Below are 20,205 nucleotides of genomic sequence, written 5' to 3'. Positions count from 1 at the left end.
CCTGTTTTCTGTTCTCTTTGACTATACTGTTTCTATATGTTGATGAGTTGTTTCGATGTTGATAGACTACACGTGCTGTAAGAAGAGATACCTCTCTCTTCGGCTCCTTGCCGGAGAGGGGCTGGGTGAGGAAAAATTGGCCATATGCTGGCTTTTAACCGGTGGCCTGTTTAATGGCTCATTGTTTTGAGCTGCATTATGGCCGCTTTGTGGGAGAGGTGGGGGGGGGGGGGGGGGGGGTGTGTTTCCTACTCTCTCTCCGTACACTGCCCTATGTTGGAGTGCCCCTTTTCAGTGGTCTGCGTTGCTCGCTGGAGCTCCTTTTCCGCTGGTGTGAGGCTGCCATTCAGGGTGGGGGTGGTTGTATGTGTGTGTGTACTGAAGATAGTGTATCTTGTGACTGTTTTTGATATGTAACTGTTAAAGTGTGTCGAGGCTTTGTGCCTCGCGACTGTTTTTTGCTATGTAACTGTTGAAGTGTGTTGAGGCTTTGTGCCTTGTGGTAATTTTTGATATATAACTGTTGAATTGTTAATAAGCCAAAGTATTACCTCTTTAATGACCACACTGCCCCAAATTGCCAAGTTTAAATTCCCACTCTGGCTGTGTCTCACTTTACGTACGCAAGGGGTGTTACATTAGCCACTTTCCAGTCCTCTGAGACACTTCCTGCTTCCAGTGATTCCTGAAAGGTCATCACCAATGCCTCCACAATCACCTGAGCTATCTCTTTTAGAACCCTGGGGTGTAGTCCATTCGGTCCAGGTGATTTATCCACCTTCAGACCTTTCAGTTTCCCCAGAACCTTCTCCTTAGTGATGGTCATTGCACTCACCTCTGCCCCCTGGTTCTCCTGGAACTCTGGCATCCCACTGGTGTCTTCCACCATGACGACTGATGCAAAGTAACTATTCAGTTTGTCTTCCATTTCTTTTTTTCCTATTATTACTTCTCCAGCCACATTTCCAGTGGTCCAATGTCTATTTTTCCTCTCTCTTACCATTTATATATTGAAAAAATCTCTTCCTACCTTCCTTTATATTGATACCCAGCTTTCACTCATACTTCATCTTCTCTCCTCTTTTTGCTTTTTTAGTTGTCCTCTGCTCGCTTTTAAAGGCTTCCCAATCTTCTGGCTTCCCACTAATCCTCACCACTTTGTATGCTTTTTCTTTAGCTTTTATGTTGTCCTTTACTTCCCTCATCAGCCATGGATGCCTTGTCCTCCCCTTAGCATGTTTCCTCCTCCTTGGGATGAATTTCTGTCGTGCCTCCCGAATAACCTCCAAACCCTCCTGCCATTGCTGATCCATTGTCTTCCCTGCTCGGCTCCTTTTCCAATCAACTCTGGCCAGCTCCTCCCTCATGTCTTTGTAGTTACCCTTATTAAATTGTAATACCGTTACATCTGATTGCAGCTTCTTCCTCTCAAACTGCATGGTAAATTCTATTATATTGTGGTCGCTGCTCCTTCAGGGTTCCTTCACCTTATGTTCCCTAATCAAGTCTGCCTCATTACACATCACCAAATCCAGAATTGCCTGTTCCCTAGTAGGCTCTGTCACAGGCTGCTCCAAAAAACACCTCTTAGACATTGCACAAGTTCTTTTTCTTGGGGTCCACTACCAACCTGATTTTCACAGTCCACCTGCATATTGAAGTCCCCCATGATTATTGTAATATTGCCTTTTTTACATGCCTTTTCTATCTCCGGTTTTATTTTCTGCCCCATATCCTGACTACTGTTAGGAGGCCTGTACATAACTCCGATCAGGGTCTGTTTACCTTTGCAATTCCTCAACTCTACCCATAGAGATTCTATGCCTTCTGATCCTATATCGCTCCTTGCTATCGATTTAACTTCATTCCTACCATTGACCACATCAAAGAAAGGTAACTGCATTCTAAGCACTAAGCATCTTCCAATCACTCAAGCATGGGTTTGCACTGCACTTGGCTCTCTTTTGTGTGGTCAATGTTTGTATACATTGGGGTTTCACCGCTTAGACCACTGAACCTTGAAGGAGATGAATGAATCAAAGCTGCAGATGGTTTGCAGAAACTGTCAATCATAGACCACTCATGTGCACCCGGGCAAATACTGGGTGCAAATGAGGAGGAAGATGTGAGGAACCTTCAGAAAGGAAGACCTGGGAGCTTTTGATTCAACACCTCTTCAACTCCGTTGTCAAGGCTTGCCTTCCATATCACTGCAAGGGTGCCTCCTCCTCCTCCTCCACGGGAGTTCGACGATGGGCAAATTGGCCTGAACCGCTCACCGATCCCGTACCGGTGAGGGGCTAGCACCGGTGGCACTTGGTACACCTGTGGATCGGGCCAAAAACGGTCCGAGAATGGCCGGGACCCGGGTCACGCATGCGCATGGCCGGGACTTGCACCGGTCACGCTGTACAACATGGCGCAAGCCGTGCAAGCAACCTAGCCCACCAACCGTGACTCCACAGCTGACCCCCTGGCCGAGTGTGGCGCGCTGGGCACAATCCACAGCCGGCACGGCGGCTGAGACCACACGTGTCCTGTGCCGTTGGGAACACATTGGGGGCTGAGCATCACGGGTGGGCCGGCCAACGAGGTGCCAATGGCCTTGCAACTGTGCACAGCGCGCCTCATGATGACACCACTTTGGAGGAGGGGGGGGCCGGAGAATCGCAAACCGCCGTCAAACCGGCGCCGACCCCGATTCCGGCGTCGGAGACGAACCTCTGCCCGATCGCCAATCCCGATTTTGGCGTCTGATAATGGAGAATCCCGGCCATGGATTTTAACACAATAAATGATAAAAGAGTGATTTTTGTTAATACATTCCCCAGGTGAGTTGTCACTGGTAGAGCTGGCATTTATTGCTTGCCTCCATTTGTCCTGATGATTTGCCACCACAGAAGGCAATTAAGAATCAATCATTTTGTGTGGTACAAGTGGAAAAATGTCTCTGACTGCATGTTTCCTTCCCAAAAGAGGTTTGTAAACCAGTTAGGTCTCTCTGATAATTCCAGTTTCACATCCACTTATACTGGTGTTGGTTTTTTATTTCGAGAATTTTTTTAGAATTAAATTCGAATTCTCAAAACTGTTTTGGTGGAATTTGTTCCCCTGATCATCAATCCATCCCCTCGATTACTAGCCCAGTGACATAATCACTGTTACATTTACCCTAACTGATCAATTAAAGGGGCTTAGTAATTGAACTTCTTCCCTAAATCTGGAAGACTGAATAACACTTTCACGACAAGGGGAGAAATGCAATGCTCTGAAAGAGGCATCTCACTGGTATAGGAACAATTCATTCTCAATCCTGCCAGAAAAGATTGTTAGAATTCTTTTTCTCAAAAGAAAAAACCCCAGGCGGTTTTTGTTGAATAAAAATGACAATAATGAGTAGGTATTCACCAGATATTATGCTACCTTCAAGAACCTGGAATGCCTGTACTTCCTAATCTCTTTAAGTGCTCAGTGGTGCTCCATCACTCGTGCCCAACAGGACATTTGCTCTCTGCTGCACTGTGCTCAACTTACAGCGTGAGGATTCAGGTGTACTGCCTCTATGGCAAGACAGAAATTGCTCCTCAAAGTCCCAGGCACGCTGTACGGTAACATTGTAACAATCTTTTTGCTTGATGAAGAGGTTCTTAAATATACAAAGAGCAAGCAGGCATGGGACCACAACAGTCAGTATGTGAACACTGTTTCAATGTCAATGCTAGGATTTTCTGCCCATTAACTGTAAGTGGTCAGAGGTCGAGCTCAACTGGAAGGACCTGACAGAAAATGAGGAAATCAAAACTGCAAGCCTGAAGCATCAGCACCAAGGTGAAGCATAAATATTACTGTAAAGGAGCAGCGTGGAACACATATGTTCACGATTGAAAGCTGTAGTTTCAAAAAACAACATATGTGAAAAAAGTTGAACTGGCAGAGAAAAACGTTAACAAGAATTTAGCAAGGAAGGTATTAGAAGTGAAAACAGCAGTTCTGCAAATTACATTATGAATGCCATAAACGGGAAAGGGAAGACATTTCTATGGGCCAACTCAGTTACTTTTGATCCCCATTGATCACAAGGCTAAAACCAGCACATGATAGAAGACACAAAGCTCAGTGGAGGATCTCCAAATCTGAATCAGCTTTTACACTGTGAGGAGGCTGCCATAGATCTTGTTGAGGAAAAGTGAGCTTGGAGAGTGTGACATCTTCAGAAATTGGCTGATAGTGCAGAACATTTCCTATGTGGTAACATATTCTGACACTTACATTCTATGATCTAGTCCTCAATATGATATACTATTCATTGCAGAATCACTCATATGGTGCTCTTTCACAGGGTTGTGCAGACTTGATGGGCTGAATGGCCTCCTACTTACTGCACTGGAGGGTTCTATTAAAAACAGCTAAAAATGTGAGAGAGAGAGAGAGAGAGAGAGCGAGCACTGCACATTTTGGGTGTTGTGAATTCTTTAAAATGCAAGACATTATTGATGCAGAAATGAACACATATGGACCACAACTCCCTGCCTGGTCAGAAAATAGTTCCTCTACATATGCTTCGAACAATGTGAACAGAATTATACAATGTTTAACTGCTAGACGTAATGACAACTTCACAATAGTTCAAAGAATGGTAGCACAATGGACTGACTAACCACCTATCCTCTTCAGCCCTGGTTAATAATCTCCTTGCAACTCCACTATTACAATCTGAACACTAATATTCTTCTATTTTTAAAGGATAGGCATGCGGACCATGAAGATACAAACAAGAGCTTTATTTACTATATTAAGACAGACTGCCGTTTGCCTGCGCAAAAGGCTAATGCGTCAATACATCATGCGATCGGGCTCTTAAAGTGACCTTGTTCCAACTTGGAACAAATATGACTACATAACACTTTGCTCCCCCTTTTACTTTGGAGGTTCCTGCAATGAAGCACAAATATGATGTTAACAATCAAAATTTACAACACAAAAAATTAATAAACACAACAGTCAATAAGTTAGATTTTTGGAATTCATCAATTTCTGTGTGGTGGTCACCGAACCTCAGTTATTTGCTTTTTTGTGTTGACTGAGTCGGCAGAGTCTGCATGTTCTCCCCATGTCTGCGTGGGTTTCCTTTGGGTGCTCCAGTTTCCTCCCACAGTACAAAGATGTGCAGGTTCGGTGGATTGGCCATGCTAAATTGCTCAGTGTCCAAAAGGTGGGATGGGGTTACTGGGTTTACGGGAATAGGGTGGAGCTGTGGTGTTGGGTAGGGTGCTCTTTCCAAGGGCAGGTGCAGACTTGATGGGCCGAATGGCCTCCTTCTACACTGTAAATTCTACGATTCTATGACTGCAGCCTCAGGTGTTTTTTCGGTTTAGTATGAACATCATCCGTAGTTGTCTCAACCAGAGTAGGCGTAGTGTTCGGAGGTTGACTCAGTGTTGAAGTGTCCTCAATTTGGGCAGCACGGTAGCATGGTGGTTAGCATAAATGCTTCACAGCTCCAGGGTCCCAGGTTCGGTTCCCGGCTGGGTCACTGTCTGTACGGAGTCTGCACGTCCTCCCCGTGTGTGCGTGGGTTTCCTCCGGGTGCTCCGGTTTCTTCCCACAGTCCAAAGATGTGCGGGTTAGGTGGATTGGCCATGCTAAATTGCCCGTAGTGTCCTAAAAAGTAAGGTTAAGGGGGGGGAGGGTTGTTGGGTTACGGGTATAGGGTGGATACGTGGGTTTGAGTAGGGTGATCATTGCTCGGCACAACATTGAGAGCCGAAGGGCCTGTTCTGTGCTGTACTGTTCTATGTTCTATGTTCTATGTTCAACTGGAGTACTGTCTTTCACAGTTGTTTCTGCTATTGTCAGGTTCTCAGGAATGTTTAGGTCTTCATTTGCCACTGTCGTTGCAGTCTCTCAGTAGACTCTGCCTCGACAAACTCGTTCTAGTTGCTAAAAGTTGATCAGCATGTCTCCTCCACATTACATTGAACAGTATAGGGGACCAGTCCTGTCTGTGCTAAGCCAAATGCAGGTATCCACTTCTCATTGGATGTATAGTTCTTTGCCAATGCTTCCTGGCCTTTCTGAAAAGCATGCATTTAGCCCTGTTCTTACATTTCAAATCATGACTTTCTGTTTTCTCTCAACAATTTCTATTGTCTTAGGTGGTTTAATGTAATCAAACACTGTGCATATCTGGGGCTGGATGCTCCGATTTTGAGAGTAAGTGCTAATGCCGTTGTGAAAACTGTGGTCTTTTACGCCAGGAAAATTGGCATCAAAAGGCCACAGATTCCCTACTTTGCTGGGGGCTAGCAGGGAGCCGGCGTAGAGATCACAGCACTTCCGATTTAGAGGCCGCGGATGCGCACGGCAGCGTCATGCAGCGGCCGCGTCGTGCTCCATGGTGGACTCAGTCCGCGGACCTACCTGGACTGCCAAAGTAGTTCCCTGCATCGGCCATTTGCGCGCCCTGGACCGCCCGCCACATTGCCCCAGCCCAGAATGAAGCCCCCCTGCCCGTCGATCGACCCTCCCCCGACTGTGGCGGTCTTGGACTGAGTCCGCAGCTACCACGCGAGGATCACAGACGGTTTCAGCACACGTAAGCCATGCTGTCGGGAATACGGCCAGTCGGCAACGGAGCATCGCGGGGCGGGCCTCACAATGGCCTGAGGCAGTGGATACTCAGGTGGCGTACTCAAGGAGTATGCCAATTTACGGGGGGCAGAAAATTGAAAAACCGATGGCGCTCCTGATTTCAGCGCCAAAACGGATTCTCCGCCCTGTCGCCGAACACGATTTCAACGTCGGGGAGCAGAGAATCAAGCCCCTGATGTTTTATCATGGGTTGGCGAATATGTTGTATTTCTCTATGGCATCAGGAATTGGCTTTGTCAGTTTGCCAATGATCCTGGCTCATGAGTTGCCTTCAATGAACGCTTCATTGCCTGAACAAACCTTTCAGCCAGGATGGCAGGATGGTAAGGAGCAGATCGGATGTGCTGGATTCCGCTCGTCTTCAGATAATTTCTGAGTTCTTGCGAAATGAACTGTGGCCCATTGTCACTGACACTTTGTTCAGGGTAAAAGAATCTTGAAAAATTCCTCACCCAGTCTTTCTATTGTTCTCTCTGAGGACCTGGTCTTCCTGATGGCGACATCGGGCCATTTTGAACGCTTGTCTACCACAATAAAAAACATTCGTCCTACGAATGGTCTGGCATAATCTCCGTGAACTCTTTGCCATGACCCTTCTGGTCATCCCCTTGGTGCCAAGTTTCAAACCTTTGCTCAAGCCAAACACATGCCCTCGCCACCAAAAATAGCTTCTGGCTCTCTCTTTCATCCTTACTATCCCACAATGATCTACATGAAGTTGGTTTAAAACACATCCCTTTAACAATGGAGGAATGATGACCCTCATTCCCCAAGGGAGACAACCAGCCTGTACGAATAGTTTTGAGTCTTTGGGTAACATATGGCATCAACTCCAGCTTTGCTCCTGTGGCCTTGCCGTGAAGTACCATGTCCATAACTTCTGACAGTAGTGAATTATTTCTGGTATATTTCTGAACTTGTCCTGTGATTACAGGAGTGTTGTCGACCACTTCGAAATAGAAAGTATTACCATTCGAATTATTCATTGCTGGCTCATTGGGTGACGGTAAGCTAGAGAGTCCATCAGCATTCCCATGGAGATTTGATTGAAGATATTTTATTGTATATGTATGTACTGACAACAGCAATTCCCATCTCTGCATCTTGCTCGCTTTTAGTAGGGGAATGCTGGTGTGCAGCCCAAGTATCATTGTCAGTAGTTGATGATACGTTAGTAAAGTAAATTTATTTTCATGCAGATACTGGTAAAAATTTTGATTCGGAAAAGGGTGCCGAGAGCTACCTCTTTATCTGTGCATAGCTCATTTCTGTTTTGTTCAAGGATTCGAAGAAAAGATTGGCTTCTCTTCACCATTGCCCATTATGCAAAAAACCACTGAAGAATTCACATTTATCCTTCTCTACTCAGGGTCCGTAATCTTCCAGTCTTTGCAGCGTCCACGTCGTGCTCCATGGCGGACTCAGTCCGCGGACCCGGACGGCCAAAGTAGTTCCCTGCATCGGCTACTCGTGCGCCCTGGACCGCCCGCCACATTGCCCCAGCCCAGAATGAAGCCCCCCTGCCCGTCGATCGACCCTCTCCTGACTGTGGCGGTCTCGGACTAAGTCCGCAGCCACCATGCGAGGATCACGGTGTAACATCTAAATTATAAAGATGCTTCTCTTTATACTTTCCAGTAACTAAGATATCATCTAAGTTACACTGGACTTCTTCTCGTCTGCTTAGAATTTGATCAATGGCACGTTGGAACAACACAGATGCGAACGTGATGCCATATAGAAGTGTTTTATATCTGAATAACCCTTTGTGCGTAATGATTGTCAATATTGTTGTAAATCTGGATCCACAGTGATCTGGAGATAAGATCGACTAAGGTCAACTTTACTGAAATGCTGGCCTCCAGCCAACCCAGCAAATAAATTGTCAATTAAAGGCAGAGGATACTGCTCTGCACACAGTACCAGATTGAGAGTGACTTCAAATTTACCACATATGCATACTGAACCATCTTTCTTCATCCGAGCACTATCAGTGTGGCCCAACCACTTGTATTAATGGGTTCTAAGAGATCCCCATCCTGACCAGCCTCTCTAATTCTGCCTTGAACTTGGGCCTGATGATGTACAGCTCTGACCTAGCCTTTAAGCATCTAGATTGGCTTTCACTCTTAAATTTTAGCTTGACTGAAATCTCTTTCATGCTTCTCAGTTCTCCATTAAACCAATGCCATGTTTCTTTAGAATCTTCAGTAGACCTGCTTTGGATTCCATAGAATCCATATCGTGCAGAAAGAGGCCATTTGACCCATTTCTTCTCCATCGACCCTATGAAAGAGCACCACTCCCCCACCCAATCCCCACAACCCAGTAACCTCAGCTAACCTGTACATACTTGGACAATAAGGGGATATTTTTAATGTGCCCAATTGATTTAATCTGTACATCTTTAGATTGTGGGAGGAAACCCACGTAGACACGGGGAGAATGTGCAAACTCCACACAGCCAGTCTCCCAAGGCCAGAATTGAACCCAGGTCACCAATACTGGGAGGTAGCAGTGCTAACCACTATGCCACCATGTCACCCTGACATGAGATTCACCTCGGCCTAGTTTAGCTTGATTCTCTCCAGCCAGGGTCTCCCCATTAGACATGGATAGTTACCTTTAACAATGTGCAGGGGCAAGTCTGTAGCCTGACCCTTTAGCAGTACATTTACATCAATACTGCCTGCCCTTCAAAGGAACCACTTCCCCAGTATCAGTTTGTAATTTTAGCTTTGAGGATCTTCAGGCAATATGTCATAGTTTGTCTTGGTAAAGAGTTTCTGGTACCAACGGAACTGTTGTTCCAGTACCCACCTCCATTTTCCAAGGTTGTCTGTCCAGTAAAGGAGTAACCCACAATAACGGTTTATTGTGTACGCAATGGCCAGCTCTGGTTCTTTTTCGTACCTTTTCTGTACCACGTGAGTCGTTTCCCCTCTATTCAGTTTTCCATTTGGGACACTTGGTTCTTGCTTTTTATAGTTCTTGTTTTGAACTTGGTGTTTTTTTCTGCAATACGTACGTTCGATGTGCTGCTTTTTAACCACAATTTCTGCGTTTTGCATCTTTGCACCAGCAGTCTGCTGCAATATGCCCAGTTTTTTGCACATTGGTGGCAATTTCAAACCTCTGTCTGTGTTCGGGCCTCAGCCAATAGTTTCTGGATTTCTGGTGCTCAAACTTAATTGTTGGATTTCTGTAGCTTCTATTTTCATAGATCGGGACTTCGAAAGCCTTCTTTAGATTTAAGTTGCTTTCTGTTAACAGTCTTTTTTGGATAGCTTCACTTCTTAACCCACACACTAATCTGACTCTAATGATGTCATTTGAGGCATCTTGAAATTCATAGGGTGCGATTCTCCACCCCCCACGCCGGGTGGGAGAATAGCGGGAGGGCCTCCCGACATTTTTCATGCTCTCCCACTATTCTCCCCCCCACCACGCCCGACCTACCCCACGAATCGCCGCTCGCTGTTTTTTACGGCGAGCGGCGATTCTCCGAGGCCGATGGGCCGAGCGGCCGGGCTTTCACGCCCGTTTCGCCACGGCAGCAAACACACCTGCTCGCTACCGTCGTGAAACGGGTGCCAGATGCCCGTTTGGGGCATCTAGAGGCCCGATTGGCACAGGAGCACTACGACTGTGCTCGGGAGGGGACAAGCCCGCGATCGGTGCCCACCGATCGTCGGGCCAGCGTCCAAAACAGACGCACTCTTTCCCCTCCGCCGTCCGGCAAGATCAAGCCGACACGTCTTGCTGGGTGGCTGAGGAAAAAGATGCCAACTGCGCATGCGCGGGTTGGCGTTGTCCAACCTGCGCATGCGCGGCTGACGTCATCGGCCGCGTCAGCCGCCGTGACGCTTGACGTGCGGCCTTGACGCACGGGGCCGCGCAACTAGCCCCGCCCGGGGGGGAGAATCGGCCCCAGAAGTGGCCGTGAAAGCTGCCCGCGCCCATAGTATTCAGCTAATTTCTTCAAAGTTGCTCTGAATTGTGTGACAGATTCCCCATCTTGTTGGCTACGTTTCTGGAACCTGAACCTCTCGGCAATGACCAATGATTTAGGTGAGAAATGGTACTGCAATATCTCCACAATCTCATCATAGGTTTTTGAGTCTGGTTTTTCTGGTTACATCAGACATTGCAGGAGATATATATTCCCCCTCCCATTTTACTCTTGAATGTTGGGACTACAATATCTGCTGCAATTTTATTTGCTTGAACAACATAATTGAATCTTTCAGGATATGAGCTCCACTTTCCAGAGTTAGAAACATAGAAACACGGAAAATAAGAGCAGGAGGAATCTATTCGAATCTGCTCCATATATTCATTCTGATCATTCAAATCAATAGCCTAATCCTGCTTTCCATCCTTTGATTCCCTTCACCCCAACTGCTATATCTAACTATCCTCATCGTACGGTCCAACAGTGTTAAAAGTTCCCATTATTTTTACTATGAGAGGTAGGTTCGCGTGATGGACTGGGTTATGTTTTGGAGTTTCCATACGAGCTTGGCTGGGCTAATAGAGTTGAAGGCGGAGCTGTAGTCAATGAATAGGAGTCTGACATTGGAGACCTTGTTATCGAGATGTTCCAGGGATGAATGTAGGCCCAGGGAGATGGCGTCTGCTGTGGACCGGTTGTGGCCGTATGCAAATTGCAGTGGATCAAGGCATTCTGGGAGTATGGAGTTGATGTGCCTCATGACCAACTCTCAAAGTGCTTCATAATGATATATATCAAGGCTACTGGATGGTAGTCATTGAGGCACATTGCCGGGTTCTTCTTTGGTACCCCCTGTGATTTGGCATCCCCTGGTATTTGGCAACCCCTGTTGACAGCTTTGGTGTAGCAACGTTTTTAGCTTTCTAATTCTTTTCAGGTGTCTGCACATGGATCAACAATTTTTCTAATTTTTTTTACTTCTCTGGGAGTCTGCCAGCGTGGCTTCAATCTCCTCATCGCCAGTTTTCTTTATATTTCTAAGGGATAAAATTGCAACCATAAAGGTACAAACAGACGAGAACATAATTGGAAAGGTGCTTACTCAACAGGTTAGAACATAGAACAGTACAGCACAGAACAGGCCCTTCGGCCCTCGATGTTGTGCCGAGCCATGATCACCCTACTCAAACCCACGTATCCACCCTATACCCGTAACCCAACAACCCCCCCTTAACCTTACTTTTATTAGGACACTACGGGCAATTTAGCATGGCCAATCCACCTAACCCGCACATCTTTGGACTGTGGGAGGAAACCGGAGCCCCCGGAGGAAACCCACGCACACAGGGGGAGGACGTGCAGACTCCACACAGACAGTGACCCAGCCGGGAATCGAACCTGGGACCCTGGAGCTGTGAAGCATTGATGCTAACCACCATGCTACCCTGCTGCCCTGGTTGTTAGGATAGACTGCCCATTTGCCTGCACAAATGCTTGAAAATGTATTCAATATGTCACATGATTGGACTCTTAAAGTGACTTTATTCCAACTAAGGACGAACATGAATGCCCATCAAATATGAGGAAATGCATGTGGTGAAATGCATTGACAGAATGCTGAAAGAAAAGTTCCAGTCTTTGGGAATGAGCCGATGTTTGTGTTGGAAAGCCTCGTCAAGGTCTCAAAGATCTTTGTAGGTAGATCCATTGCATTAGTAAACATTGGAGCAAGTGAAAAAGAAGGCTAGCCAAAGCAAAGGACAGGGAGACCAAACCTGAAGACATGTCTGCTGAACACCATGTGCAGTTAGTAAAAGGGACCCTTTATAAGTGTGCCTGTTCCAAACAAACCAGAAGTAGCCCTGTCAACGGATGCACGTTGAAGTGGACCAATATTCACATCATTGCCCTCTGCCTTTCCTGAGCTAGGATATTTACCAACCCCGAGCCCCGGTGAGCTCTTAGGATATAGTTAGAATAAGGTACATTCACTTTATTCTATGCAAATAATGATTCCTATACTAGTGATTAAAATGTAGGTGCATGCCTTTGACTGAGATTCCATTTAAGTGCTCCTCATTGGGAGGAGGAAGTGTGCCATGTGGCTGTGGTGTGTGCCGCTCAGGATGGATGTGGATCTTTGTGACTTGATATAAGTTGATCATACACACTGCATTTAAAATTATGGTTTTGGTATTCATGTAATCTATCTCACATTGTAAATAATGAGTCAGGCAGACAGGTGGCATCGACGTGGAATTGCACTGAGTGCTAAATTTTACCACTTGTCTGCTCCGAGCGCACTCTGCACATCTATAGATTATGGTCAGAGCAGACCAATAAGCAGAAATGTAGTTATTGAAACCTTGCTTGGCTCTCTCAATCCAGTCTTCCAGCCTTTGGAAGCTCATGGGCCAGATTCTCCGTTCCTGAGATGAAAGCAGGTTTCTCCGTCCCCTCCGCACCAGAATCCATCAGCTACCCACACCCTGGGCTGCATGCTTCAGATTGATTAGCACTGTGCATTTTCTGTTCCCCGCCCTACCCATTGCCAGGAGAACATGGCTCATAATCAGTGAGAGAGGGAGAAGATTGGAGGGGACCGCCAGAAATGTGGCCCCTCACTGCAGCGGAACAGAGGGCACTGGAAGTACTAAGTGGGGCCGGGAAAAGAGCAGTCGCCGAGGCGGAGGTCGGCATCGGGCAAGGAGGTGACACCCCACTGAGTTGCAGTTCCCATGGCACGTCTGTCACACCGCTACCACCACCCCCATCACCACCCCTCCACCCACCCCACAACTCCCCCCTCACCCCTGCTCCACCACTACCACTCCTGCACCCCCTCTACACCACAATTCGGCAAGTATCCACCACTTGCAGGTGCAGTTGGAGGAGTCAAACCACGTGCAGGCGCAGGAGATGGTGCTAACCATATGTAGGACTCAGGCCAACAGTGCAAGGGTGGTATCTATGGTGGAGGACTTGTGTACAAAGGTTTCGGCCATGGGTCAAGATGTTCAAGGCCTTGGGAAATAGGTGCAGACGGTGGCCAAGGCCCAGGACAGGGCTGCTGTATCACAGTCAGCCATGCCCCAGAGCCACCTGGAGATTGCTGCGGTGCTCCAGAGCCGTGGCGCAGTCACAGAGGGCCATGGCTAAAAGCGTCAGCAGCATTGCCCAGGCGCTGGCCAACATGGCACAGACATAGAGGGAGGTGGCCCAGTCCCAGATGGAGATGGCGAAGTCATTGGCTGATGTGGCATAGACTCAGAAGGTGTTGGCACTGTAACTGGGTGATGTGGCGCAGTCCGAGAAGGAGGTGGACCACTCCCTGCGCTCCATGGCCACGAGCATGGAGACTCTAGTCGAGAAGAGAGCAGGCATTCAGATCTGGCAGCGCCAGGTGATGTGGGAGCCTCGGGGTGAGCATCGATTGCATCCCCATCCCATGGAGCAGCCCAGGAGCCATCGGGCACCCTGAGGGAGGAGGAGGCAATGGTGCGCGTGCCAATGCCTTCCGCAGTGGTAAAGAAAGACACCAGTAGGTTGGACAGGGCGCAGCACATAGGATGGTGATAGGGGCTAAGGCACAAACCTGTATGTTTTTATGTTCACAATAAATACACGTTTCACTACGTTGCAACCTGCCTCGGTGCTCTGTCCGAACGGTGTGAGGGATGGGCTGTTCTGACTGCAAAGGGGGCATGGGGGTTGGGGGGGGGGGATGGAGGGAGGGGCGGGGTGCTGGGTAGAGGATCGGGGCCAGGCTTGTGCCACAAACCCCAGTATAGCGCGCAGTCACCGCTCCCAGTGTTTGGTAGAATGGCCAGCCCGAATGCAGGGATCACCCAGTTGGACGGTGGAAAGAGCTACCTTGGGCGGAGCACCAGAGTGCATTGCAAAGTGGGTCGTCATCATCCACCATCACATGGACCAGACCCGCTGTTACTGCCAACCCAAGGCCTGCACCACATAGTGAGACAGGTAGGAATCATGGAGGGGGTTGCAAGGTGAGAGGGTGGTGAAAGTGGGTGTTCATGGGAGGGTGTGGTTGGCCAGCAGGAGCAATGAGGGTAGGATGGGATGCCCTTGCCGCTGGCCAGTCCCCCTAGTCTGTAAATCTGGAGGTGATTAGAGCGTCCCACGGGCGTGGCCCAGGCGCACATGTTGTGCAGCCTCCTGTGCCTTGCTCGGCCCCATGTCTTGCCCATTCTCACCCTTCTCCATATCCTCCTCGCAGGTCGAGGAGTGACATTCATCCTCCTCCTCCAATACATCTGTCCACCCCTGCACTGTTGTGGAGGACGCAGCAGGCCACCACGATGTGTGAAACTCTCCTAGCACTCCTGAGCGGTCCAGCTACCTGAAGTGCATCTTCAGGATGCTGAAGCAGTGCTCGGTCACGCCCCTGGTCACTGCATAGGTGTCATTGTAGCGGGTACCCGTCGGTCTGTGGCCTCCAGATAGGTGCCATCAGCCACGGCTGCAGTGGATAACTGCTACCACCCAGGAGCAAAACGCCCAGCCAGGGGGATGCGCCGAAGAAGTCAGGCACCATCAAGTGTGCCAGAATTAAGGTGTCGTGCATGATGTATATCTCATGGTCACAGCTGCACATTCATCGAGTTTGTGATGACCGCCTTGTCATCTGCAGGTGCACGTAGGGCGACATGCATCCTGTCGCTTATCCCCTGGACACGGGGCATCTCGGTGATGGCGGTGATGGATGCTACCTGGGCATCCTGACGGGCTTGGTCCACATTGCAATTGATGCATTGTGCCGGCTGGGCATATATGGACTCCTTGATGGCACAGATGCACCCATACGGCCAGTGTCACTCTTCAGAACCACAGGACATGGTGGGTGGACAGTGGGGTGAGCAGTATGATGGCTGCCTTGCAGGCCGCGGCAATGGCGGTCCATGACTGGACACCATCCAAGTCCATAGGGGGATCATCCTGACCCTACGACTGTCCCCCCCCGTCACTCCGCCCCCAGCCAGCCCGGCCAGTGTCAGGACGAGCAGCCCATGGTCGCGCCTCAGCATGTCCTACCTCCTCTCTCTCCCCCATCAGCCATGGTGCCTGTTTCCCAATTTTTAATGGCAGATGTGAACCTCGGCATCGGGAATTCCCCCAGGCAGAGGCGGAGAATCGTGGAGAATACCGGGTCAGGCACGTTAATGATATGCGAATGCCATATACTATATGTGCGGAGTGGAACGCATTGACGCCACTGTTGAGGCCCCGGAGAATCACGATTTGGCGTGAACCTGATGCTGGCCACAACTACGGCATCAAGACCAATTCTCTGCCCAATTGCCTTTCTCGATTTCGGTGCGACCGATGGAAAATCTCGCCCCATATATTTTGAAGCTCTGATAAATTAATGTCAGAACTAATCCACTAAAATTGTAGATGGTGTAATGATATGTATATAAGCAAGCTAGTGAAGGGTTAATTATTACATATCTGTGTAATTCAAACACCAGAGGGGGCACCACCATTTCTCTGTATATAAATCAGACCTCAGGGAATGCTGGATAATTAGCAAAGGAGAAAGCAGTACGAGGAATAGCTTAGATTAGAGCGAGTTAACACAAGGATATCATTAGTGACTACTAGATTAATGATTGCTGCAAGACAGATTCTCTTTTTTAAAATAAATTTAGAGTATCCAATTCATTTTTTCCAATTAAGGGGCAATTTAGAGTGGCCAATCCACCTAAGCTGCACATTTTTGTGTTGTGGGGGCGAAACCCACGTAAACACGGGGAGAATGTGCAAACTCCACACGGACAGTGACCCAGAGCCGGGATCGAACCTGGAACCTCGGTGCCGTGAGGCCGCAGTGCTAACCCACTGCGCCACTGCGCTGCCACCTGCCAGACAGATTCAACATTACTTTATTATTAACTATAGCTCAGTAGCTTGTGCGAACTTCATTCAATTAATCGTTATACAACAAATTAGTTTTATTTCAATCTAATGATTGGTGGATTCTTTGTCATCAACTCAACGGACCATTCTGGAACGAAAGACAAAGAACACGACATATTACCACCAAGGGTAACAGAACAGATGGCTCTTAAGGCACTGATGTTAATTGTATAAATTAAAGTTAAGCATATACAAATGGGGACACTCATTGGGCTATCACATGTGCACATAAAAGGGTCACTTCCATCCCATCAGCCCCTCTTCCATGGCTATGTTGAGGCCGAGTGTCTCTGCAAAGAGAGAAAGCAGTGTCCACTGGTATACTTGAGGCCTTCTCTGACTCAAATATACCAATGTACTTCTGTACTTTTCTTTGTTCTTTAATGGGATACGGACCCCGGAAATGTAGAAGATTTTAGTTTAGACAGGCAGCATGGTCGGCGCAGGATTGGAGGGCCGAAGAGCCTGTTCCTGTGCTGTACCTTTCTTTGTTCTTTGCTCTTTGTTGACTCGCGGACACTGTGGGGCTGGAGTGCATTGTCAGCTCCGGTAACACAATTATAGATTTATTTGTCATATTTCCTTACAAAATTTTGATTTTGTTACAGTGCCCCACAAGGGGCTGTCACCCAACTTTTAATTCATTTTATTAACCAGTTGTTTTATTTTAAAAGAGAATATAAATAGGAGATAGCTGGGCCCTGGGTTAAGCGAGAAGAAAAATTAGAAAGGGACACTTATTGACACCGGTGGGGGGTTGTAGAATTATGCAATGTTAATGTCTCACTTTATGAATAAAAGATAAAACTGAGTAACTGATAAAACTGCTGGACTCCTCCTTCACCTCAAATGGCTGTGGAAGTTTAACAACGAGCTTCTGTTAATTGCATGTGTTTCACTGTATGGGGGTGGTGTGCATTAACCAGGGATTCACTCGTGTCTCTGTAAGTAGGCATTGTCCGGAACTTTCCAGCCATTCACGCCACCGGGTTCTCAAGGCCCGGCCGACAGTGCGCCCCCCGCCATAGGTTTCAAGGCGGCAAGGACTGCATTCAAAGGGAAGCCATTTTGGCATTAGTGGGACCAGAAGACGCCATCGCCAGCCAATTGCAGGCCTCCTCCTGCCACCATGAAACCCACAGCAAATCCCACCCATTGAGTTAGACTGTGGTTGTTGGGTTAGGGGATGCTTGTTTACAACATGTTGCTTGTGTAAATAAATGTATACAGGAATATGTAAAGATTGGCTGCAGCTAAATCCTTCACCAACAGTCTTTTGGAATGTAACACCTTCCTCTCCGTGGTATTTTGTAGTTTTGTGGTTATGCAGCACTGCACAAATATTGGTAACGAGATTCTTCATAATTGCTGCAAGAATTTGCAGTGTATTTGACGCATTCTCAAATGTGTGAAATATCAATACTCTGAGATCAGTGTTGAAGATAAGACCCACAAACTCCCAATCCCTGTGTTGAACAAGTAAAGGAGGTCTTCTCCTGCCCCACTTCCTCCTTCACCCTTGTGCTATGTAATTCACTCACTCCGCCTATAACTTACTACCTAAATTCCCCAGAATGGATTACTTGGCCTGCTGTTTGATAAATTTGGTGCTTGCCAAAACAGCACGCTGATAAGTTCTGGGGCAATGTGGATAATGTCTTCATGATGTTCTCAGGAACGTCTATAAGATCAGCAGCCCATATGTTAGAGAGTTGACAGTAAGCCAGAGAAACATAAATGCCAAGATTTTGTGAGTCATGCTTTGAACCTGCTTCTAAGTGAGTAAGTATGGGGAGAAAGAATAAAAAGTAAAGGATGATAAAAGGCTTAATCTTTTAATAATAATCTTTATCAGTGTCACAAGTAGGCTTAAATTAACATTGCAAGGAAGTTACTGTGAAAATCCCCTAGACTCCACACTTCAACGCTTGTTCGGGTACAGGGAAGGAGAATTCAGAATGTCCACATTACCTAACAGCACATCTTTCGAGACTTGTGGGAGGAAACCGGAGCACCCGGAGGAATCCCATGCAGACACGGGGAGAACATGCCGACTCTGCACAGACAGTGGCCCATGCTGGGAATCAAACCTGGGATCCTGGCGCTATGAAACAACAGTGCTAACCACTGTGCTACTATGCCACCCATTTTGTACAGGTTACAGTGCATGAGTGTGATAACTAGTGGAAATTTGCATCCAATGAATTGACAATGTGATCAGTAAAGAGCTTGCTTGCACTGATGTAACGCATTTAGGGTTCATTGCAGACACAGATATCGGTCGTCTGAATGCCATGTAGTTTCCCAGTTGTTACCAAACATGTATTTCTCAATTAGGGAAGCCCATAATAATAGGGAATTGCAGAAGGCAGCATACTAGAATTTGAAAATTCATAGGAGCCAACATCATCTGCAAAACACATACATCACCTTAACTAAAACATATAATTAATTCACTTTCACCGTGTCGAGCTGCCTGCCCATTCCCTGGAAAGGATAATGTCACTTACCCAGTGGTAACCCAAATAGAACAAAATAAAGGTAAAATAGATTGCAGCACCTATGATTGTAAATTCACACAAACAGAAGTACTTTTGCCTATTTGCACAACTCAGTGGAAGAATTAGTTCAGTGGCGGTTCTGCCAGTGATGGTTGTTGTGCACCATGCTGATCTTCCATTCTTCCAACATCTCATCACCTAGTTCCATGGGGGGGGGGGGGGGGGGGGGGGGCTCTTTGATCAGCATGTAGCTTAGCCTTTGATCTTCTCCCACACACTAAGATCTTCTCACTTGCTGCACCAAGCATCTGAAACCGTTTTTTCCCCCACTCAGTGATAACATAATGAGAGTTCTGGTTGCATGTGTACATTGTTGTACCAGTCCACTGCTGGACAATGAGAGTTGTACATTAGCAGCTTTTGTCATATCATTTAGTCCATATTACTTAGAATCCAGCTATTCACCCTTCTCTCTTTTTAAAAGAGCAAGGTCATATTTGATTACCTCAGAGTGAATTTATCAAAACACTCACATTGCATCAACTTCTGGGAGTTTGGTAAATGCCTGGCAATGATGGTATACAAAGGTCTTGTGGCGCAGTGGGTATGTACCTGCCTCTGAGACAAAAGTTCCGGGTTTGAGTCACATCCCAGGGCTTGATGGCCAAGGAAGATGCATTCATAACGTAATGAAACTGATTGAGTGTCAGCATGCAAATCGTTCCAACACACCAATGGCTGGCCGTTAGAAATTGTCATCGACTTCAAAAAGCATGGTGGAGAACATGCCCCGTCTACATCAATGGGAATGAAGTAGAAAGGGTCGAGAGCTTCAGGTTTTTAGGTGTCCAGATCACCAACAACCTGTCCTGGTCCCCCTTGCCAACACTATTGTTAAGAAAGCCCACCAACGACTACTTTCTCAGAAGACTAAAGAAATTTGACATATCAGCTACGACTCTCACCACCTTTCTATTCAGTGATTCTCGCAAAGGCTGAGGAGGGGAGGTGGGGGGTCGTGGTTGGGAGTGCGGACCAGTAAACACACCCACATTTCTGAGGGGGCCAATTGGGATGCTTTTTAAAAAATAAATTTAGAGTATCCAATTCATTTTTTCCAATTAAGGGGCAATTTAGCGTGTTCAATCCACCTAGCCT

The sequence above is a fragment of the Scyliorhinus canicula genome, chromosome 4, assembly GCF_902713615.1.
Source record: "Scyliorhinus canicula chromosome 4, sScyCan1.1, whole genome shotgun sequence".
Classification (NCBI taxonomy): domain Eukaryota; kingdom Metazoa; phylum Chordata; class Chondrichthyes; order Carcharhiniformes; family Scyliorhinidae; genus Scyliorhinus; species Scyliorhinus canicula.
Note: the sequence above shows the minus strand (reverse complement) of the source record.